Source organism: Cyanistes caeruleus, chromosome 5, assembly GCF_971803275.1.
Source record: "Cyanistes caeruleus chromosome 5, bCyaCae1.hap1.1, whole genome shotgun sequence".
Taxonomy (NCBI): Eukaryota; Metazoa; Chordata; class Aves; order Passeriformes; family Paridae; genus Cyanistes; species Cyanistes caeruleus.
The window spans coordinates 18,667,207-18,691,176 of record NC_141705.1 but is presented as its reverse complement, the minus strand read 5'-3'; the positions used below and the strand labels follow the sequence as shown (position 1 = coordinate 18,691,176).

General features: G+C 39.5%; 1 long non-coding RNA gene across 1 annotated transcript in view; it reads right to left on the bottom strand.

The window, feature by feature from the left end:
- Nucleotides 1–1,469: 1,469 nt before the first annotated feature.
- LOC111928131 (uncharacterized) overlaps nucleotides 1,470–23,970 on the bottom strand; it is a 58,615-nt gene continuing 36,114 nt past the window's right edge. The window contains exons 5-6 of the long non-coding RNA XR_015287221.1: nucleotides 2,356–2,442; nucleotides 1,470–1,811 (exon numbers count right to left, since the gene is read on the bottom strand). This is a non-coding gene — a long non-coding RNA (uncharacterized LOC111928131). The remainder of the gene's footprint in view (nucleotides 1,812–2,355; nucleotides 2,443–23,970) is intronic.

The following is a 23,970-nucleotide window of genomic DNA, read 5'->3' as shown; positions in this document are numbered from 1 at the left end:
AAGAGCAGATATTTTACCAACAAACAGGAGAGCCTCCAAATTTCTTTAAATCATTCTGCATAATTATTTTTCCTTAGTCTCAAACTAAATTTCAGTGATGCAGAAAAATTCAAGGTAACATTGTTTAGTACATAGTTTGTAAAGTACCTTTTTGTGTATATGTATCACACACATATGCACATGTGCATGCACTCACGTTCTCTTTGCTGTCATTTCACCATTAGGTTCTGTATAAAAACTGCAGAGGTTCTTTGGATAGTTTCTGATGGCTCAGAATACCCACTGAGACTGAAAGCAAGCCAGAGTTTCTGGAAACCTAAATCTTCTCATTTTAATAGTTTTGCAAATCCTTGGCATTTTGCTTTGAACTTTAACCAAGAAAAGTTATATCTTATAAACAATGGCATTTGTTGATTGGATGAAGGACTAGATCAATATTGATTTTGGCAACTTGTTTTGGCTGGGTTTGCATGAAGAAATATGCTGGTTGTGGTGTTAAAAAGTTATGTCAGTTCCTCAACATGTGCCTCTTTTTCTTGGAGCACTGCCTGAAAAATAGTTTCCAAAGTTACTTCCAGAAGTTAACCTAGTGGCTATCTATTATTGTGAGCTAACAACAGCCTTCTGCTGAGCTATCAGCATGTATGAAATAAAACCATTCAAGAAAGCAGATTAAAGACAGATTAAAAAAATGTATTTCTGTTTCACAGAAGTTCTAAAGCATAGTACCCCATTTTTATTTCAAATGAATCTGATCTACATTATTCTTGCAATTTAAAAGGAGCTCTAAAGTGAAAATACAGAGTAATAGCAACAAGACTTTGGGCACTCTGAGAATTACCTAGTTGACACACAGCAAAATAAGAGCCATAGGATGCACACGAACTAGTCCTGATTCAAGGGCAGCACCAGGAATGAATAAAAATGTATCTGTTAGAGAAAATGTGCCATTTTCATTTCAAAGTTTCCACTGAGACAGAATCCACTGTAAACTGATAAATTGCTACAATTATCATCACAGCTGAAATTTCCGTCTGGTTTTGAATTCAGTTTTTCTAGTTTCAGCTTCCAACTCTTTGAGCCTCTGATACCAGTGCTACAGGAAAGAGTCACGTTGAAAGTGACTATCTATTCATACATCTATCCATCTACCTACTGATCTTCCATTTCCTGTAGATGCTGTTAGTTCACATATCTTTCTTCTCTCGTGGTGCTCAGCCCTCTGATGTATTTCCAAAAAGCAATCATATCACATCCCAGGCTTTTTTTTTCCTATGATAAACAAGACAAGCTCCTTCATGTCTGCTCTACCAAAGCAATTTTCTCCATTTCATCCCAGTGCCTGCTTTATTAATGCACAAGTATGAATTCTCAAACATGAGTGAACAAATTTTCCAGATAGTATCTTACCAATACTCTTGAAAAATAGTACTAATATTTTCCCAATTTTAAGACAAAACTTTCCTCACCTGATTCATCCTGAGATTACTTGTCCCTTTTTGCATTCAGGTCCCTTTGTTCCTCTGACTGCATCCTGTGGCTGTGACTAGCCTTTTCATTTGTGGGGTTTTTACTGTGCCCTCATGAGGAATGCCACTTTACAACAGAAATTTATGTTCTTTGACCCAGAGGATGGAGTTCATCTCCTCTGTCTCTAGGGACTTTTGGAAAATGATTTAGTCTGTCCTGAGATAAATGAGCAGTAAAAAGTTCCTATTTCTATGTGTTGAATACAAATGCCTTGAGAACTGCTATACTGCGTAGTATTTCATCCAGAGATTATGTGAATACAGTGTTGCATTCCCCATCCCCTAGAAAAGAACAAAACCACTTACTTAACATTTCTAGATTTTCTGGATTATTTCCTTATTTCTCATTTTCATCTAATAATGATTAAATACATTGTCTGTGGTTCTCTCTGGTGTCATTACTTTTGGTTCTTGATTTTATATATATTAAAAATTATAATGAACCTATCTGTATTGTCTGGGAATCATCTCTTATTCCCACCTCCCCAAAAACATGGATATATCCTTAATTTTTAACATCCAAATGAATTATTTCTTAAGGTAATACAAAAAAGACAAAACTCTACTCTATGTTGACATACATTAGGATAAGCAGAGTAAAATTATGAATCATTAGAGCTGCTGTTATTGAGTTCCTTTAAGGATTTTGTGATAGCATTTTCCGGTAAATTCCTTCATTATTCCAGAAATCCTTTATAGAGTACACTCAGTTAAATGTATCTTATTCACTGCCAAATCTAATAATATCAAGAAAAGGAGAGAAAATATTCTACAAGTAAGTGGCTCATTTTTTTCATTTTACAAGAAAATTTCAGTCATTTCAGACCTTTGTAAGTCCAGCTGTTGCTGAAGTCATTCAGAGTCTTCTGTCTGAAGTTTGATCAGTGCTAGTTTTGATGGCAGGATCTGTTATCTGTTTGAAGTGGAAAGTGATAGAAGATTCTTTAGCATTTTATTCGAAGTTTGGCCAGAGAGATGAAATTCTCTAACCGTTTTTGCCTGAAACGGTGCTTCTAAATTATGATGAGAACAGAAATAATCTCCTTATTGCTCCAGAATTTGGCAGCCACCTGAAGGAACAAGCTGTACCATGGGATTTCTGAGTCTCTGACTCTAAGTTGCCAAATTCAACTATCAGAGTCTATCCCAAAAGTGGGAAGAAAATATAAGTTCTTTCTCTGAGGGAAAAAATGAAATGTTTCCCTTTTTAGACCTTACTTCTTTAACTTTGCTCAGTCCTAATGCATGTTAAAAAAATTATTTACCAGGCCAGGTTCATGATACTAAAATCAATCCAGACTTCCTAAGAATCCCCCAGGAATTTTCAGGTGACTTGTCAGCTGTGTAGTATCTTGTCTGGCTCCTTCTCTAATGCACAGTGCATTTGATGCAATAGTGTCCCTACCACTGAGGCCAGAGCAGGGCTTTGGCCAGGGCCCATCTTGCTGGAGGCAGTAACTGCATTCAGCAGAAGCAACAGTTCCCTCCACGATCTCAGCTGGACCAAAGTGGTGGGAAAAACTTCATTTTCTGTTGGACTTTTAGGGGAGGCCTCAGATCACATCTAGGTCTCGTGCTTGTGTCTATTGGGTCAGAAAGCCCTTTATCATCAAATACTTTCTTCTTCAATGATCACAACTTGCAGACTCACTCCTAAGTTTATTACATGCCTAATAAGTAGGTTGAGCTCCTTTCACTCTTTGTATATCCTCCAGGTCTTCAACCATTGCTTTGGATCCTCTTTGAGTTCCCTCCAATTTTTTTTGAGATCAGTCTTGAAATGTAAAAACTAGAACTGCCCAAGAACAGCAAGTAGAAGCTGTTGAAGCAATGCCAGCTACAGAAACTCCCAGCCAACTCAATTACTTGGCTTCTCAGGTTGGTGTTTTACATATTGAATTCCACCACTTAGCTCCATCCTCCTGTTAAAATGACAAAATAATCAATGAGATTATCATTCAAACTTAAGATCTTCATCAACGGCCCACAAATATGAGACATTGTTTCCCCAGCCATGCTAAAGACACGTTGACCAGTACACACACATGCCTGGTCACAGTTCAGAGAGATTCAGATGCTCACTGCCTCCCCACCCAGCTCCTTGAAGAGACTCATGGGCAGGTGGGAGCCAACATGCACTTCAGCCTCATGCTCGAAGTGAAGAGCTAGAAAACAGCTACCTTGAAGTGCTTCACAGCATGTACCTCTGGTACAACGTAAATATATCCACAGAGACATTCAGGCTCTCTTTAGAGGCCCAAAACTGTAGACATATGACTCACAGAGTGAATAAAGCTAGAGATAGAGAGTAAATACAGTCCTTTTACCTTCTGATATGAGATTTCTCAAAACTAGGCATGAAGGGCAGGGAAAATGTAAAATTACATAGTTCTGCCTTTTTATAGCACCAGGTTGTTAAATTAACAATTCTTATATAAAGGCCTCTTCTTTAGGAAATGTATTGCTAAAAAAGCCATTGCAAAGTGGGTCAGAAGCAGAGTGAGTAAAAACCATTAAAGCAGTTTAAATAGTATGATAAGCACTTGCTAGACTTTTGCTGGGTCTGGTTTACAGCATCAACTTGCAATGATCTTGCAAGCGCTTTGACCTCCTGAGCCACAGAACCAACAGTCTCCTACTCTATCCCCATTCCTCTTTACCCCTCTGGCTTTTGGGCTAAACTTTGTTTGTTTAGCTCAAAGTGGAAAAAGGAACTTATTCAGCTCTTTCATCTGAAATTCACTAGCTACCTAAAGAGCAGACTTCCTGGTTCATGTATGGAGCAGGTCATATTCCTCTTTCACTATGACTGTCAGGTCTGTCATATAACTCCACAAACCCACTGTAGAGAAGTTCAGACATATTTTAGAGAAGTAGTTTACTTTAGCTAAATATAAAAGGGCAGGGACTTGCTTTCAAAGACTGAAATTTTGCTTTAAAAGTGATCTTATTAAGAGAAGGAAAATGAGTCAGTAGCATGTGGAACACGTATTATGTGTGAGACATCTTACCCAAGCAAGGGGAGAGGAGTTACAGAGAAGAGTTTTGCCTGTGCTTGCAACAGCCTTCAAAAGCTTTTTTCCCTTTGATTTGCAGGACTGCATGTTGCTTTGTTCATATACAGAACCAGCCATTATGTGTATCCAACATCCCAACTTAGCAAACAACTCAATTACATCCTCCTGTCTAGTGTCAGTCATTTGAGTGGCACTGCCAGTACAATCTAGAAGTAGAGACATATGAAATGGTCAAGTTCATCTGAGTTTCGGGATAGGTCTTAACATACTCCACATTACATCATGCTGTGGTAGCAGCAGAAAAAGGAAGTGGTGGAAAGCTTCTGACCCAGTCAGCTTTCCACTGCATTTGAGGCGCTCTGTAACTCACAGAGCCCCAGCACCAGCTCTGTGATAACCTGTCTCTCCCATTTCTCATCATCCCTCAGAGCTGTTGTGCTTTCCAAGCAGGGATGTGACTAATAGGAGAGAAACAGGATAAAAGCAGGACTGGGGATAAAATTATGAAATCACATGGCCATTTGGCACTGATCAGGTTCAAAAATCACGAAGTTGTCAGGAAGAGAGATCTGAGATATTAGACAGGTCTAGTAACTTTTACAAGAAACACCCACATGCTCTTCCATCTTCTAACGTTTTCTCCTTTACGTATGTGTATGGCAGGAGGAAGCTATTACTGCTTTCATTTTACACATGAAGAACTGAGAGTCAGCGCTTGTAACTAAGCAGCCCAGTGCAGGGACACACAAATCAGCACAGTTCAATCATGTAGCAGCAAAACAGGCACTGGGAATAGAACAGCCATGCTTGCTTAGCTAGTCAGCCCTGCTGGAAAGCAGCCTATGCCTTGCAAATGAGATTATCCTGCTTCCAGAAACCAGGATTTCTCATTAAGGGACTCTTTCAGTATCTGAAATTTGGCTTTAGAAATTGTCTTGGTATGAAAAGGTTTAGTGCTGGCTTGGTCATCTCTGAATGGAAAGGTACCCAAAGGAACTGAAAGGATCATCCAAAAAAGTAGTGAAGACTTTCAGAGGAAGCAGGGGCAGAGAAAGTAACTGTAGCCACATGTGTTTGCCAAACTAACCCTAAATCCATGAAATGTCTGCTGTTCTGCCAGTGGATATGGAGACTCTCACTCACATGAAAAAGCTTTGACTTGGGCTCCTGGGTATGTCAATGGCTCCACTGAAATTATACTACTGTTTTCATAAGCTATTTATTTCCTGTTAATACTTTGGAAAAATTCTTAGAAGAGACTTAAATGAAGACAGTATTGCAACTTGGCAAGTTCACTACAAAATTCATTAGTGCTCTTTTTTATTTTCCTTTGCAGAGCTCTGGTGCCTGTCATCAATAGTCAAGGGGAGAGTTGGGGGCTCTTTTGTTTGATTCTGATTCTACAGAGGAAAATCCTACTGGCTTTAGTGTTTTGGCCTTTAAAAATTATTGAATTTCCCCTAGGAAGTTGCAACTCTAAAATATTCTGTACTGATACATTTTTAAATGTGCCCAGATGTTAAATGTTTACATGAATTAACTTGACTTTTTGAGTACCTGAGACAGAAAGATTTCCTAATTAAAGAAATATATATTCTCTATTAGACTTTCCTATCTATTGTGATTCAACCCATATGATCAATCTATTTTCCTCCTGTCCTTCCTATGGATTGCAGAGATCATTCAGCCGTGGTGATTTAACATAATGCTGTGCTGTGTTCATACAGAAACACTACACAAGGGAGATTCCAAAGGGATTTTAGCAACCCTCTTCTAACACAAGATTTTTTGTATAACAGTACTTGGCCAAAGGCAAAAAGAATTTCCTTTTGGCATTTTCTTTTCTCCAATGAAAACACAAAAAGTGGAAGTTAGATAGTACTGTTATTAGAGCTTTGTTGCAATGAGAGAAAAAGTGGCGCTCACAACAGCATGGATACAGCAGATGAGAGACAACTCCTCTGCTAGACCGTCATTTGTTCAGCTTCTTTCCTAGATTTAGGTCTTTATGGAGCTGATTCTTCTCTTGGGCCATAACTAGCACATTCCACTTCCTTTTCTTAGAATCCTCTGTATCACTGGGAGTTTGGGAGGGCAGAGAGCAAGTAATGAGTTCAGTGTTGAGCTCTTTGTGTTTTAAATTTCAGTTACTAAGGAGATGCTTGGAAATTTTAAGGTTTCATCTGTGTGGATTTCTAATGGAAATAAAAAGATGAAGACAGAACCTGTCAAAAAATCCATAAGCAGAAAAAGCCACCTATACTTGTCCTTGGCTGCAAGCTGAATGGAGTAGGAAGCACCAGAACACAGCAGTTCTGTTTCATGCACTCACTGGAGCCAGGGAAAAGTGTTGATATTTTCATAGAAAACATTTCAAAATAATCTTCCTTCTGCAACAGCTTTCAGATTCTCAAGTCTTTTTCTGGTTTGTATTTTATTCCCTTGCTCTCCTTCCATTTCACCTTTACTAGTGCAAGAGAAGAGAGTACAAAGGTGGCAAATAATCTAGCTAGCTAGATGCATAGGTAGGTATCTTGCAGTAACAGGGCTGTATATATGACTTAATCAGGCCTGTTGAATTGAAATGCAGTTTTCAGATTTCCTCCCATAAACCCAGCACATGCCAGACTCAGTCCCTGTGACTGACATGCCGTGCTGAAGGCCCTCACACATCTGTGCACAGGCAGCTGATGGTACAGTGTGACATTATTTGCTGCCCAGCCAAAAGAATGCGTTCCTGCTCCACCTCAAACAGAACAGACTTGTCTCTAAATGGGCTCTTTATTCTTCTGACTTGCATTTGTCACCTGTAAATGCTGAACTGTAACTTAGTCTTGTTTCCATTTACTTCTCCTTTATGCTGTGTGTAGACAAAGCAGCAGTAGGTCCTTGAAGAGTTCCCAATTTTTATTAAAACGGTTCTCAAGTTTCTGTTCCTAAGTAACTATGTCTAGTTCCTTAGGGTTTAGAGAACAAGCTCACTCTTTCCCTTTAATCATTTCATGCACTATTCTGATTGCATAAGGTAAGAAAGTCATAGAGCCTTTCTCTTCCTCCGTAAGATTTAAAATAGAGCTACTATTTCAAGGCACCCCTCCTGGGGGCAAAGCTTTCTGTTTTAAAAGCTGGTTCTTACTTTTAGATTCTCTTTAGAGTTCAGTATTAGATACCGTGCAAATCCAAATTCAAGTCACACAAGATTTTTTTTCTTTTTCTTCTTAATACTACCAAATAGATGTTTTCTTGTGTCAGGGTTGTCCTTTGCACCATGAAGGGGTAATATACACAAGAGGGTGGCTATTTTAATTTCAGAATTTTGTTACTGAGGCAAATAGTGTAATAAAACCAGCATTAAACTTTGATAAACTTGAGACAACTCTGAAAAAAATAGTTTCTTAACAGAAGACTTCCTAGTATATGTTTGGACTACCATTTAAATGGCCAATATAATTTTGGCCATAAGCCCACTTCCCTCCTTCTCCCTCCCCTCTTTCTCCTAATGCTGCAATTTACAGAAGCAAAAAGAGGAAATCTGCTGATGACATTTTTCCAACTGAAGAACAATTTTTGCTTAGTGTTCCCTGTAGTGTTCTTCGCATAACGTTCTCATTTCTTACTCCTTTTTTTACATGATGGCAGAAAGAGCTGATTGCTGCAAGCCTTGGTGTGCCCATGCTTGCTTTCCTGCAGAGAGAAGAGCAACATGGAGGCTGAGGACACAACTGCACAGATTTTAGCCAAGGTTCCAGGTAGTTCCTAGCGCCCAGGATGAACCCTATTGTACCACATATTCACTTTTGTGAGTACTGGATGCACTGCCAAGGACATAGGTAGTGTCTTAAAACTGATTCTCTTGAGACTATTGTCTGAATATATCCTTAAGTTATTTCTGCTTACCACAAATCTTTAAGGAGATAGGCACATATCACAGGGGCACTTCCACAGTGACATCACTTCCATCAGATGGCCTTAAGATATTTTGCATATTAGAGAGAAAAATAGCCTTTAAAAATGGACAGACCACTCTCCTAGAAGCTGTAGGGTTGCTGGCATATCAGCATTCAGTGGCCCATCCTGATAGCTGACAATATTAGATGTTTTAGAAGACAATGAAAAACTCATTGTAAAATAATAGTTTATTTCTTTTTCAGGGAAACTAATAGTGACTAAGTCATTGAACCAAGACCACTAATCCAAAACTGACAAGGCATATTGCATGCATATATCAATGTCCAAGTAACAAAAGTCTCCCTCTCCCTGTTATATGAATGACTTCTTAAAGTCAGGAAAGATTATAGACAAAAGGACTGTAAAAGTTCAGAGAAATATGCTTGCTGAGTGAAATGCTGATGAGATTACATTTTTAAAAAATGGAGAAATGTTTCAAAACTGATGAGCAGAAAATTTGGCTTATTTGGCAAACAACAAAAGAATAATCCTATTTTGATTATTGCACTTTTGTGTCCATAATTTGATTCCAAGAAGGCTGAAAGGAGTGAGAGGTACCTTTGTAGCACAAAATGCCTACTATATGCGGGGACTTGAGGGTTCTTTATGGCATTATTGAACCTTAATTCTCTTAATGCTAAGAGATGATGCGGGCAGACAGAGTTGGTGGGAAGGATCCAAAAGATAACCCCATTTCTACTAGTTTCTGTTCACTTCTGAATGATATCCAGCATGTCAAGCTCAAGTTACTGTTCCCAGGCTCTCCCTGCTATCTCTTTTTCCTTCTTTAATTCAGTTAATCTTTCTCTATTCTTGCCATCTGTTTAGTTAGTGTGTCCTAAACTGTTTCTTTTGCAGCACTGCTGCAATCCTGCAACCAGAAAGATAACCAAGAGCTGCCTTTGGCAGCTCAGCACTAGTGTAAATTTGCCAAATCGCAGAGTGGCTGATAAAGCTTTCTGCTACATTTTTTTTCTTTGTCTAGCAGCAAGCTTGGAGGAAGCAGAGTAAGAAAATCACTCTGTTGCTGTTTTGCTGCCCTATTCTCCCCCTCTTCATAGGATTTTTTTTGTATTGTGTTGTCCTTAAGAAACTAGGAGTTAGTTTTAAGAGATCATTTTTTGACTCAAAGTCAAAATGATCTCTTTTCTGTTTTACCAAAGGGATAGTTAACACCATAAAAATTCACAATAAGAGAGTAAAGGAATGTTCACAAGAATCTGCTGCAGCTAAATGGAAAAGAAAAAATGAGGGTTAACTCAGTTTCCTTCTTTGCCCAGGTCTCCAAAACTGTCCAAGTGGTTCTTATGGTACTGTTTGTTATCGCGTCATAAAAGAGGAAATCATATTAACACCTGTGAATCTCTATGCCCAAGTGCTTCACCGAAAAGAACTCAGAGCAAATGTCCCTCCTCTGCTTCTGCCTTCTTAATTGACTCCCTGTTATTGCTGCAACCACTGCACATAGCAGAATGCATGCTTTTGCCTCAATATGATATTTTAAAAGGCAGTTAAATGCTCTGGCATCTTCATAAGAAAATTTCTCACTCTCAGACTGTCCATGATGAAGAGGACAGAACTTCTCAGCCACTAAGTGGCATTTTATGGCAATGGAAATTTGGCATTTCTACCTGTTTCAAATATGTTCCCTTGAGTCTGTTTCCTTTTAGCGAACACTTCATTTTACTTACTTTTTCATCGAGTTCTGCTGATGACAAAACGAAGCAAGGAAGGCTGACTGGAAAATTGGAATTCCATTTCATTAAACTGCTTCTAGTTTCAAAATTTGTTTCTGTATTCATGTGAATGCAATCCGCGACCTTTCCACTGAAAACAAAGCCCTACTCTGTGACAAAGCCCCCAGAGAAGGTTCCCAGTGGCTGCACTCCCCAGGAAAGGACAAGACTTCTCTGGAGAGCTCTCACTAACCAGACTGGGGTTGGAAACTTGGTTTTCCATAGCTGGGAGAAAGCCAAGGCCTTTCTCTTAGCTTGTCTCTCCTTCCCTCCATATATCATCTGGAGAAACTATTTTGCCAAATTTTGGTGAACTGACATTTCAATGTTTGACTGCTGCAACAAAATGACATTTTTGGACAAAAAAAGAACTGTCAAAAGACTCTTAATGTTTTATAGTTGAGTGGCCAAAAAGCCTTCTCTCTACCATTCATTACTGTATAATCTTCTGAGAAAAGAAGGAGCCCTCTAAACTTTTCTCTCTCCAGTTGCACTGAAAACAGCACTCCAGTCTTGATGCATAAGAATCAAGTCCTTTATGCCACAACTTCAATGAGAACACAAATGTAGAAAAATAAATTGTCAGCATAACATTTAAGAAAACTGAACTCTGCAACAAGCCCAACTCATAAACAAAACTTAGACTCACTTTTTTTCTGAATCCTTTTTTATTTATTTTTCTGCAGTAATACTTGCAGAATTCTTGGATTTCATATGCATAATTTAGCATGGAAAAAAAATGTGAACAATGGAGCCATAGGTGATGCTTGGGGCAGAGATAGTAAAATGAGATCTTGTTGTTGAACTGGCCTATCCTCCTCTGAGAGCAGAAAATGTACCCTCAAGTATACTATGACATCTTTTAATCAACATAAATGGAACTGCCACTGAAAACATGGATCTCACACTTGATGCACTCTATCCTTCTCTTTCCCACCTTCTCTTTTCTATGTGACCCCTTCCCACAAAAGGGACAGGATAGCTTTAGCTGTTCTTCTCCCTTGATCTTTTTCATCATGCATGATAGGAAAAATGGAAAGATCAGAACCAGGAATGAGTAAGCAGCTGGAGATGGATAGAACAATACTTTTTATTGCCATGGTGATGCCATTTTAAGTGGACTTACAGCATTTGCTGCTACCTGGTAGTTTCTCCAGGTAAGATCACCAGGAGCCACAAATTTCCCCATAAAATTTGGGTTATGGAAAGAGCTGGTTTTTATGCCAATTACCTCTCTGTGTTTTCACTACAAAAAAAAGGAAGCACATTTGGATCATCCTGAGAACACACATCTTCCTGAAATGGAGCAGATGGCCCTGAACTCTTTAATAGATGCTTGGCACCCCCCAGGCTGGACTGTACTATATCAAAGGTAACCTCTGGCACACACACCACAGAATGGGATGTACAGCACAGCACAACACTGGATTTCACTTTCCCATCAGAATTTGTACAATCCACATACCTATTATTTCTTCAGCTATTTGGAATGGGATTTACATGCTTAAATTCCTCAGATTAAAAAAAAATTAGCATTTTATTGCTGTTTATACTAAACAATATTGTTCCTCTAAAAAAACCACACAAGACATAAATAAAGATATAAATGCAGATGAACTGTTAAGTAATTTGCAATAGTTTGAAATACTTATATTCATACCATGCTTGTAGACTATTTTTTCACTGGAATATATTTTGCACTCGTTAACAAAGATGCTATTCCATTTAAGTCAATTGGGGCTTCTCTGGTGTATCCTAGAACAGAACTGGAGCCAAGATATGTATCTTACTCAGTTCATTAGACTCTCCAAAGCCGTAGATTAAATAAGCAAGTATGTCACTAAATCTGTTCAGCATTAAAATGATACAAAATGTATTTTTCTTCTTCCAACTAAATAGTTTTCTTCAAATTTGAACCAGATGGAAACACAGTGAGTTATCTGAGATGAGCTCATCTGGACTTCTGAGTGGAATGTCCGACATTTGGTCACACATCTTGAGATGTGAATTAGGGTCTGAATGGGGAAATTTTTATCATCTTATGTTTACTTTTGTGGATAGGCTCATTAGCTTCAAGGGGCAACAAGAAAAATGCATGACACATGCAAGGGCAAAATAAGACCACTCAGGACATGGTTCTTTATAAAATCTCTCAAATGTAGTTTGCATTCCAAAGAAAATTGTCCCTCAAAAGTCCAGCAAACACAATAAATAAAAGCTCAGCATCAAAATCAGTTACGAAATGTGGAGTAGTTCTTATTTTTCTATGTCTTCCATTAAACCTGCTTTCGCTATATTTCTCTGGAAGATTAATATTTTAGGGAGCACACTATCTTGTAAGTCTTCCATGGAACCAGGCATACTGTTGTGATTTGATTAATTAAAAAAAACAGGCATCTACATTATTTCTTATAAAAGTAATTAAGAAACCAAACTGTGACAGAGTTTATAAATGTAGAGAAGCAGATATTAAATCCCCTTGCTTTTAGCATTAAAACCACAGTTCCAATGAGAGCTCGCTCCCGCATGGCGAGGCTACCAGGAAACTCCATGTGGTTCACTGTAGAGTCACATCCTGTTGTCAGGTACACCAAGTGCAGCAGTCAAACAGCTCCTGTGTTGAAGAAGTACCTGTCCTTTATTAGCCCAATCAGGCTAATCTTGCCTCAGTGAACTCAGGGGAAGTCTGCCGTTGCCTTCACTGAGGCAGGAATTTTACCTTTCAGTCAAAAGCCTGAATATTAAATGTGTTGCTCTCCCATATCTTCAGCAAAGAAAATGATACCCAGAAGTACCTCCTCTATATTATTATGCACATTATTATGCGCATTTTTGACAGTGTGAGATGGCTACTTCAGGCTAATTTACCAGGCTTCCTGGTAAAATGAATTAGCATAGGTGGAATTCTTCTCTGTGAGAATTAAGCTGCTTCTAATATTTAGACTGAACAGGTTTGGTTTTTTACACTGCATTGAACTGGGGCCAGCACAGTTTTAATGTGCAACTCTCCTGCATCCCATGAGCAGGTTGGAAGAGTCTGTTCTGTGGCAATGGAGAAAATCTGAATACCTGAGAGAGATTTAGCAGCCATCTGCCTGAAAGTTTTTCCAAAACCTACTATAGAGTTTTGGGTTTGGTTTTGTTTTTTTTTAAACACTTTGTATCATAGTCCTAATCAGAATGGCCTGAATGTATTCCTGCTATGACTCCACTGCAGTTCAAGAATTATTTTTGTATTTATTCTTTCCCTCTTTTGGAAGAAAGATAGTGAAAAAAATCTGCATTTAAACAAACTTCAGGCTCATAAGACAGCTTTGTATGCTAAAGAATTCAGAGTTTTTATGGTTTGGGTTATTTTTTTAAATCAAAATCAGATACACCTGATTTGTATTGGCTAAATTAAAATTTATTTCTCTTGCTTGATGTTTCCTTCTGGCTACCCATGCATCTTCAACTGTGTGTAGCCAAGAGGAATCACCAGCCATGGAGATGTTAGTTGAATCTAACTGAATAAATCTGGGCCCTGATGCCTTCATTTTGTGCCTTTCTTTTTTGATATCCCCGAAGTGTTTGACACACTTAAAAGTTTGTGTGCCAAAATTTAGATGAGTACTTGAACAGCAAAAATGTAACAGACAATTCTGAAATACAAACAAATTTGCACATGAACTCAAAGCTGAATTTATTCAGCAGAAATGTCTCAGTAGGACTTTATGGTCACCAGGAAGAATGAAAAATAGCAGGATTAAAAAAAAATAAAATCATACTTACTGGAGCTGTGGACATTCTCAGGATAATTAGTTACATATGTTTGGTTGTGCCCTAGGGTAAAATAAGTTCTGAGATGAGGTAATAAATAAATTAAATGTGGTTTTGGAAATAGTTATCCCTCACTACCCAAAATGTCCACTGCTAAAAGAATTTTGAGGCAGCCAACTTTGGAAATCTGAAAGGACCACAGCCACAATTTTTATAAGGGCAACAGTACTGTAAAGAAGACACCACGAAAACTGAAGTCAGCACAATTTTGAATGCTGCTGATTGATGTGTCAAGCTAATCTAATTGATAGATTTTTGAAAGATTTGTTTGAATAAACTAGGTAATTTAGAAATGAGCTATATAATAATGTAACCCCACTTAAAGTCATCAACTATTATAGCAGCAGCTTAAATACTAGCTACATGTTTTGATCACATGGATGAATTTTATAAACACTGAACTGCTTTCTCCAGCCACCACCCATCTTTTTCTTCCTCCATTTTTTAGAGTGGAAAATGTAAATACAGCTTAGCATTCCTTATCATGTTGTATGTTCATTTACTACTGTTGCTCAGTCTTGCTTGCAGTACTTCAAGAGCAACCTTTTTTCTCAGCTGTGTCCTGCCCCTGTGATGAAATAGAGAACCTACTTGACCCAGCCAATCTGAGAAGACATATTTTAAATCCTTAATTAATGACTAGGCTTTTACTTAAGGCTAATTTCCATTTTCAGTGGAAAAGACAGATTTCAAGGACTTGACAACAGGCTGTAGTTTTATTTGGTCTTGTAGAAGCAGGAAACAAGTAAATTTCCCAGAGCCTCCTGAGGTTTTGGTAAACTGCAGAATTTCCTTCTTACAACATGTATGATTAGCCTCCCAACTCTTTCATCTATTTTCCAGAGGTCTTCATAGAACTCTCACTATTTAAAATGTATTCTTGTGTTGCACAAAAAATATTAAAACTTAGTCTACAGTATCAAACTTATTTCTACATGCCTTTGCTTCAGCTATCCATTTTAGCTCTTTTCATTCCTCCTCCATTAGATGCAGGATGATTCTGGGCTGGCAGCTCCATAAGAATAGTCTCCAAAGTAAAAACTTTTCCAGCAGAAAATAAGAATCCACAGATCCTGGGTCTGGTGTACCTTTGCAATGCCTATTTAGCATTTTATTAAACAAATGGACAAATCAAGGCCCGTCAGTTTACCACTCCTGCTCCTTTGTGCCAAATTAAACCTCAACCAGTTGACCTCAGCCCAGTCACAGTCAATGAAAAATTCTAATTACTCCAACATCCAAAGGATTTTAGTCAGGGACTAGACTTTTGTCCCCATCTTCTCAGTCAAGAGGTTCCTAGTCTTTGGATTCTTCCATCAGTAAATTTTAAGAACTTAGCCAAAAGAGAAAAAGAAAAATTAACTTCCAGTTCTGTCTTTGCTGTTCTACTTCTTCCACTTAGAATGCAGGTGTAGGTTTTCTCAGGTGCACAGTATCCCCATCAAGCATCCCCTCCTGAGGCAGTGACAGAGCAACAGAAACATAGCCATGGAAACTGATGGCAAGGTATCCTAAAACTAAATCATCTTGGGTTGAGGCATGGAAATAAAAAGACAAGGAGAAAACTGAACCTGATTAAAATGTTTTGAAGGAACTTTAGGAGGGGCTGCCACCTGGAGAACTCAATATGCTTTAACATTGTGGTCTTCCAGCTGCCACAGAAAGGATGTGTCAGGGGACCTGCACAAAATCCAAAGTAGCCTGTGTTGTTATAGAAGTGTTTTCATATAATATAAAAGATACATGCTAAATCTAAAAAAGCTGCATGAGCAACTGTGTTTTCTCAACAGAATTTAGCAACACAAAGCCATCAAAAATTATCTTTTAATAGCAATCATTTTATGTTCTCTGACCATATTTCTGAAACACATTCAAAGGTGTAAGAGAAACATGAGGTATTGTGGGTAGAGGTAATCTGGACTCTGTGCACCACTGGAAATTCACAAACACAGGTTGACCACAGCTGGGGGCTGGAGTTAAGTTAGAGTTAAGCAATTTTCTACCAGATTGCATCTTACAATGATAGGAAGGAAATAATTTTAATCACATAAGTAGAACAAGTATCATTTATTCTCTTCTTTCCAAAATGATGTGTCAGTGTTCATAGACCCTGTTGTAAAATCCTGTGTCCTGAGCAGCAGCAATTTTTGTAATAAATGGTAGAACATAAGGATCAGGATTCATAGATACTAGATAAAGGGTGATGCATTGTATCAATAATACAATAGAAGTTAATAATCATCTTGATCTTATACAATATCAAATGTAGGACTGTAACACAACTCATACTGATTTTTTTTTTTTGCAATGATAGCCACATGCTTCCTGTGTGACTTCTTATAAATTGCTTAATCTCTGTTTCTTAACTCCTCATCCATGAAACAGAATTATTTCCTTGTAGCACAGAAATGTCTATTAAAACACATGTATTAATGAATAGGTTCAATGGCAATAAAAACTGTAAAATAGCCATTAGGAAAATGTCAGAGTGAAAGCTCTCTGTATCCATACCTGTAATTTATTCCTAACTTCAGGCCCCTCCACACTTTCTGCAGACCTGTGCTAATACCCCATTGGTAAACTTTTTCATTTTCTGCTTAATTCCCAAGAGAACATTGCAAAACCACTGTATTTGTCTAGATAGTCTTTTATCAGAATATTTCTTTTACTATTTCTTTCAACATGTTGATATAAATGAAATGAAAAAAATATATCAAAATATAGGATCATCAAAGACTATTTATATAAGAAATTATCATATAAGGAAATAATCCCACAAAACTTTGTATCCTTCAACAATCTTTGCCAGTGATAAATGTATTGCTGAAAATTTGATTTGTCCAATGTGAAATTCAGCTTTGTTAGACGTGAAACTGTCTGTCACTTAATAGATAGGAAACATGCAAATGGATTATAGCAATTCCTACTTCAGGACCTTTGATTAAAAATCCTCTGATTAAGTCTTGAGTGTATTGGAGCAACACAGATAGGGAAAATGGAGAGGCGAAGAGTGAGGAATGATGTAAGATTGCACAATTGCTCCACGTGGAGCGAATCTGCCCTAGCGCTGAGGAACCATTTGAGGAAGCTGGGAAATGGAGAAGGGTGTGGCTGGTGAAACCCTGTCTCTCAGAGCCATAACCACATGTTTAAAATAGCATTGGAAAAATACACTGTGGCCCATCTTTGTTGTTTCTGAGTGCAGTAAACTTTCTATGCGAGTCCTTTAGAACAAGCATGCTTGCACAGGGAGGTCTAGGAGCCATCTGTGGCATAAATCATGTCCTTAACTTCCACACTCCTCTCAGTTCTAGGTAAGAAGGAGTTCCCAAAGGCAAGACTCTATGTAGTTATCATCTAGCTGAAGTATCCTCTGCAGTGATGCACAGTGACAGAAAATATTTATTGTTAATTCCACAGAAAATCAAATAACAGGAAAAACAGAGAACAGGGAAAATCATTATTTACAGGAAAAAAAAGATTTGTGTGGGCTTATGCATCATGAGTATAAATAGGTCACAGTCAGGAGTAATATAGTATTCTAGCACAATAAGTTTCCACTTAAGAAAATATTTCATTTAGGCAGGGCAAAAGATTTTTCTATGACAAAGAAATAACAAAGAAAGCCATGCAGCTAAAGGCAGTAACTTTACTAAAGGTCTCTTTCTAACCAGTTATTTAAAGAGGGAGGAAGTGGACATGGAGCTATCACAATCACAGCTACCATAGGATTTTGATAAAATGCTTCAGGAGACAGTAAAATGACAGAATGAAAACAAAAGAGATTCTCAGGGTGATCTATCTCAAATTAAGTCTAAAGGCCTTTATGTCACGTCATGCCAGCCCCTATTTCAAAATGGTTCAGAAGGCCCTTTCCAGAGGGTGGCAGTCCCACATGTAGGATGCTGAGTCAGTTCTGAGTAGCCATGCAAGATTACGTAGTGGCTTTGGGGTTTTAAATTTTGATTTAAACTGAGATGTGATACCAAGGCTTACACCCTGACATGACACTGGGATTTGAGGTTGTCATTGTTAGGAGTCAGTGCAGTTGTTTGATCAGTTCCTAAGTCAAATGGAGTAAAGGTACAAGATAGCACGTCAAACAACAAAAAATATTGTCATGCCTTGTCTCAGTGATGTATTGAATACAGACTTTATGTATTTGTCAAGGTCACACGATCACAGAATGTTTGAGGTTAGAAAGAATCTCCAGAGATCATCTGGTCCAACCTGCCTGCTCAAGACTGGGCCAGTTGTGCAGGGCCATGTCCAGATGGCATTTGACTATCCCCAAGGATCGAAACTCCCCAACCTCAGGGCAAACTGTGCCAGTGAAACAGTATTTCCTGACATTCAGAAGGTTTGTGCCTGCTGTCTCTAGTCCTGTTAGTAGGCAGCATTGAAAAGAGCCTGGTGTCATACTGTTAGCACCCTCCCATCATATATTTATATACACTGATGAGAAGGACCCCAACGTGCCTTGTCTTCAGGCTGAATAGTCCCAGCTCTCTCAGCTTTTCCTCACATGGTACATACTCCAGGCCCTACATCAAATACATGGTCCTTCACTGGTCTCTCTCCAGTAGCAGTTTTACAATAAACCTCCTCATAATTGGTCAAGCTGAGGAAGAACTGTGTATATTTTTTGCTTTCTGAGAAAGATGCATTGGCCAACATCAACCTTATCTAAGATTTACAATTTTGTTCACATAACATATGGTATCCTCTCAGTTTCAAATCTTCCAGATTTGTGCATTCTGGGATCATTTGCAGAAGAAAACTGAGTGTCCTGGGTACAGAAGAAAAAGAGAGGTGGAGTTTTCTAGCACTGTTAAATTCCATACCATCCATGTCATGGCAGGGGAGTGCAGTTTCAGCAGAAAATGCTGAGCTGCTGGAAGCGGAGTCAGTCTTACCTCGGTGGTGGAGAAAGATAGACTGGTCCCCTGAACACACACGAGCTGTAACTGCTGCTGAAACCATGGAGGGGTGACTGCTGCTGCTGCTGCTGCTGCCCTGGGGAAGAGAACCCCCTACATCAAGACTACCTCTGCAGCTGTTTCCTGGCAGCATGCCTCCTGTCCAGGCTAAGCAGCTTCCTAAGTACTGCAGGCCCAGTTTTTTCAAGTAAATGGTTCTTAACTCAGAATTTCTGCTTTTAATGCCCCTCTCACAGGAGAGGGTGGGGGAAGAGACCATCTTAAGTGGGTTTTAATTTTCCACTGTTTTTTAAACTAGCACACCGAGATAATTTCAGAGCAGAATGGACTTCATTGTAATAAATTAAGCTTTTTTGAACTTTCAAATATTTTGGAAAACTTAATTTGGTTAACTGACCTTGCTTTCACCCAAGGCACTGGTATCCTGTGCAGTAGCAGGAGTAGGTCCTAGTTTTGCTCTCCTGTGCAGGGCTGAGATGTGTGCCTATGGAACCATGCCAGGCACATGCAGAGAGGCACCTTCCCATCCTGCCCTTCCCACTGGCAGCACAAACCCTGCCGTTCTGACTCACTGCACAGGGTTCACAGGCACCCTAAGTGTGCAGCTGTTTGAGAGCTGCTCTGCTGTCAGAGATCCACTCCCTCTGGCCTCTGGGGAAAGGCTAGCAGGTCAGATCCTGCCTCTTCCTCTGCCTTTCCTGGACTGTATGTCTACAACACAGGGAGCAGTGCAGCATGGTCCAGGGAGGAGCTGAGCTAGTGGGGCCAGGTCTGGGCAGTTACTACTCTGGATCCCCAAAGCAGCTCTGCATTTTCATGCTGTTGGGTTGAAGGTGTTAATGCAGCTTTCAGCTGAAGATGTGAAAGACTGCAGTAAGATCCCTGAAAAAATATAAAATCTCCTTCACGAGGTCTATAATGACAAGTTTAAAATTACCTGTCAGAAATGCATATGGATACATGATCCTGCATCAGTGCTAGGCAGTTTGAGGTCCAAGTTTTTTCCACCCAGCCATTTCTACAATACCTAGGTAAGAGCTTTCCTTCTCCACTGCAAGTAAGTTCTTAGGTTGAAATACTCCTGATATATCTTCATTATTGCACATTCATAGGCCAGTTGAACATGAATGAAACCACTTCCAGCACTAGTGCTTCCAGTTACTTCTGACTTCCCAGCGAGTAGAATCATGTCCCCAGGCTCATGGAATCCCAGCCCACTAACCCCACCTCACTGAGGTTGCTTGAGCTTACACTCTCCTTCTTATACAAAGAATCACCATAAAGAGACCATTTCACCCCTCATGCACCTCTTTTACATTTGCTGGATTTATTGATTACATGGCAGGGTTCAGGAAGGAAATATTGCATACTACTTTGCAGTCTTCTCATGTCATCCTGTAAGTTTCTATGCATATTGGTCTGTCATTACGGAAAACATTTTGTTTTGGGGAGCTCACAACTAAATCTAGCCTCATAATCAGATATGAGTATTTCAGAAGGGAGAGTCTACCAGATTCTTCAGAATACTTTGAAGACTGATTGCAAATAATTTTTTTGTTTAGATTGATCTGACTTCAGATTAGTTAGAATTGTTGTTAATAAACAGTGAATGACTTTGTGCTGAATGTTGCTGCCAGTTACTTCATTCACTGTGCTCACAGTGAGATTTTTTTTAAAAAGACCTCACAGGAATAATTACATTCTCTCATATTAAAAGGATTTCTTCTTGTTTCTTCTTGTTATGTACACTTACTGCCAGTTCAGGCATTCAGCTTTAAAACCTCCTTGGTCTGACACTGCCAATTCTCAACCACTGTCACCCAAACTGTGTGACAACAAAGGCTGCCATTCAGATCTCTAGAATGCTGCCTTTTTTATTAATTGACTGCAATATAAAAGTTACTACTACAGTACTACTGCAGTAGTCCCAGTGTGTATTATGATAGTAACCTTTCTGATATGCAAACAGAAATAAATTTAAATCATAGTCTAAAGGGGTTACAGGATCTCGCTATGATCCTCTGGTGAGGATCCAAACCCTGTGGGAATTACATCTGTATTCTCACACTCATTTCCACTGTGCTACCTTGGACCAATCTTCAAACCCTCTTCATCCTTCAGTTTCATAATTTGTGAAATGACACTTCATAATGTTTGTGAAAAGCTTTGAAAAACTGGGTTTAGAAGACACTAGAAAACCCCACAGTAAAGACCTTAATTTGTTTGACTGTGCCTTACCTAGGATCTATGTAAGCAGCAGGTCCAACTTTAAGGGGTCAAATGACAGGGGAACAAAAAATCCAGACAGTAGGCATGGTAAAAGACCGGGTGAAAAAGACATCTACTGCAGGCTTGCCACCTGGTATTCACTGGGCTTTTGTTTAGCTGTCCCAGAGATCTGATAGACTCATGCCCAGGGTAGCTGAACTCAGGGAAAGCTGGGCCCACCCATCATGTTCATATTCCAACATGGCCATCTGTGGGGCAAGTGTGGTCTACAAGCCAGGCAACCATGTCCCAGCTGAGATAAACCTGTGTTAGCATGGGCCAGGGCTCTCAGGTAGGAGCCTGGCCATTTCAGTTAGACCAAAGGACCCTTGAGCTGTCTAAACCAGCACAACCTGGAAATATTAATGGAAACATAGAATCATGGAATACTCTGAGTTGGAAGGGACCCAACAAGGATCATTGTGTCCAACTCTTAGCCCTGTAGAGGACAGCCCCAGGAATTACACCATAGGCCTGAGAGCATTGTCCAAATGCTTCTTGGAGTCTGGCAGGCTGGTTCTGTGACCACTTCCCTGGGGAGCCTGCTCCAGTGCCCAGCCTCCCCCTGGGTGAGGACTCTTTTCCTGATATGTAACATAAACTTCCCCTGACAGTTTCAGGCCACTCCCCTGGGTCCTGTCACTGGTCACCAGAGAGAAGAGATCAGTCCCTGCCCCTAAGCTTCTCCTTGTGAGGAAGTTGTAGACTGCTGTGTCTTCCCTCAGTCTCCTCCAGGCTGAACAGACCAAGTGACATCATCCACTCCTCATATCTTCAGTATATTCCCCATCTCCAGGCAAGTATGGTTATTGTTAAACCACTCAGTATAATAATTTTGCATCTCACAAAAATAGGTCCCTATTTTTCCTTATTCACAAATTCACTTCCCCACAGTCCTAGTTCTTCAGTAAAAGGAATGTAGGTCTCAAGGATTCTCAACAGAGAGGACAAAAATGCATTTTACCTCCTTTTGGATGAGAGGTCAGACTGTCGTTGGAGGGAAGGGCAAAAAGCAGAGGTATGACAAAGACTTAGGGTAGAGACCTCGTTTCTCATCCTGACATTGGAAGAGGCCCTGAGCTCAACTACTCTGCCCTCTTGCTCATCCTTGCCAGAGACCATAGTGACAAGCCAAGGAGCAAGACCTCCAACAGACTCAGGAAGCTGCAGAGCCTTTTTTGCTGTCACTAGACATCTGCCACCCTTGACAAGGCTCAGCTTTGCCTGTGCTGGCACCTGGCCCTGACTGAAGCCCTCTGCAAACAATGCTGCCTCCAGCATCCCCCAGCTCTCACTGGAGTGTGGGCCCTGGAGCACTGGCAGCCATGGCTGTGGGAGTGTAGGAGCTGCTGCTGCTGTCCTTGTGGGCTAAACCTTTGGCTCTGACAGGATTTAATGCCAACTTCATCTGAGAAGGGCTTTAGAAAATCTATGCAAGCAATTAGGGGATGAACTGCCTCCAAGGAAACTTTCTCCCTAACCCTTATTAGTAGTTAGAGGTTGGCCACAAAGCAAGTAGCTTTACATTCTCAGACTTACAGACACCATTATGATGGACGTCCTGACAGGACCCAATTCAAAACAGATACACGGCGCTTTGCTCAGTAATGTGGGTGCTCTAGTTTGCGTGAGGTACCAGTGCAGCAACTCTGAACGGGATTGACACGGCTTTATCTTTTCTAAGCACTGGTCTTTAAGAGATTAAAAAAGAAGTTTTTTTAATCTGAAGCCAGAATTTTGACAAGACTTCAAATTGCCCCGAAACCAAATCCAGACAATCTACAAACATTTGCAAATGAAATCTGTTATGAAAAGTTATAAAAATAAATTTATTTTTAAGGGTTTAAACATATTGTTATTGACATTTTGTGCAGCAGTGTAGCAATGCTGTCTAAAAGGATGTGTAATGTACAACGCTGTCAATATTCTATGAGCTGATTCTCATGTTTTATTTTATAAGTGGACAGCTGTGTCTAAGTCAAGGCAGAAGCCCTTTACATATCGGAAAGCCTTCTGTTTGTACTGTGACACATTTTTTACAGAGTATTTCAACAGAATTTCCATTCCACAGGAAGTTTCAAACTGTTTTCACTCTGAAGGACAGCAATTTGCAAAGTGACAATATTTTCCACGACAGGGAAATCCCAGCTTTTAACTAATTTCTGTCCCAAAGCAAGGAACTGCTGAGTGACTCCTTCCATCTCACTCCTAACCCCAGTGCCACCTCCTGCATTACTTACTGTAGCTTTTCAGCACAGGATTTGTGTCTCCAAGGTTAGCAAGTATGATTCCAAGTACAGGATTAGGGAGATTTAATAAAATGAGCAAGCCATATTTTTGGAGGTGTCTCTCTTCAGATCAGAATCACACTCTAAAGCCAAAGTCACAGCCCCAGATTTTATATTCTGTGTAACCAAGCCCTGCATTTTCCAAGTCATAAGAGTTATTATGGCCTGGTCTTAAAGGGAGTTGGGTCCTGAGCTGTGGAACTATTTCTCAGATCCTTTTATTTGCATGAACAGCTTCATCTGTAATCATACTTGCACCATATGCAAACTCTTGTTTGCAATTCATATAAATTATTAATTCACAGCTCAAGCTGCACATTTCCTCTATTAGTCACATTTCTTGGAGGCTTCTCATTACTACAGCATATGGAAGTCTTCTTTCCCTATGATGATGTGCAGTGATTAATTGTGGGAATCAAAAGATA